Source organism: Mirounga leonina, unplaced genomic scaffold, assembly GCF_011800145.1.
Source record: "Mirounga leonina isolate KUSES-001 unplaced genomic scaffold, KU_Mleo_1.0 Mir_170, whole genome shotgun sequence".
NCBI lineage: Eukaryota > Metazoa > Chordata > Mammalia > Carnivora > Phocidae > Mirounga > Mirounga leonina.
Genome location: NW_023270433.1, coordinates 24,855,360 through 24,855,640, shown reverse-complemented (window position 1 = coordinate 24,855,640; position 281 = coordinate 24,855,360). Strand labels below are relative to the sequence as shown.

Below are 281 nucleotides of genomic sequence, written 5' to 3'. Positions count from 1 at the left end.
TCCCCCTGCTTGTGCTCCCTCTCTCGCTGTGTCTCTCTCTGTCAAATAAATAAATTTTTTAAAAAAGTGGATGACAATAGGACCTATCTCTTAGAGTTGTTGTAAGGATTAAATGAAATAATGAATGTAAAAGCTGTGAAATAGCACATGTTCACAGCAGAGTTAAGTATCAACTATTGTGCATAGTGACCTACTACCTTTTGTTGAACATATGGATTGTTTGAATTTTCCACTGTTTTATCTATATTTTTGTAAACTTTTGTAGAAATTTAAATTTTACC

General features: G+C 32.4%; 1 protein-coding gene across 2 annotated transcripts in view; it reads left to right on the top strand.

Moving 5' to 3' along the window:
• The window catches only part of RAD23B (RAD23 homolog B, nucleotide excision repair protein), a 39,824-nt gene that overhangs the window by 18,969 nt on the left and 20,574 nt on the right, over positions 1 to 281 (top strand). The window lies entirely within an intron of this gene.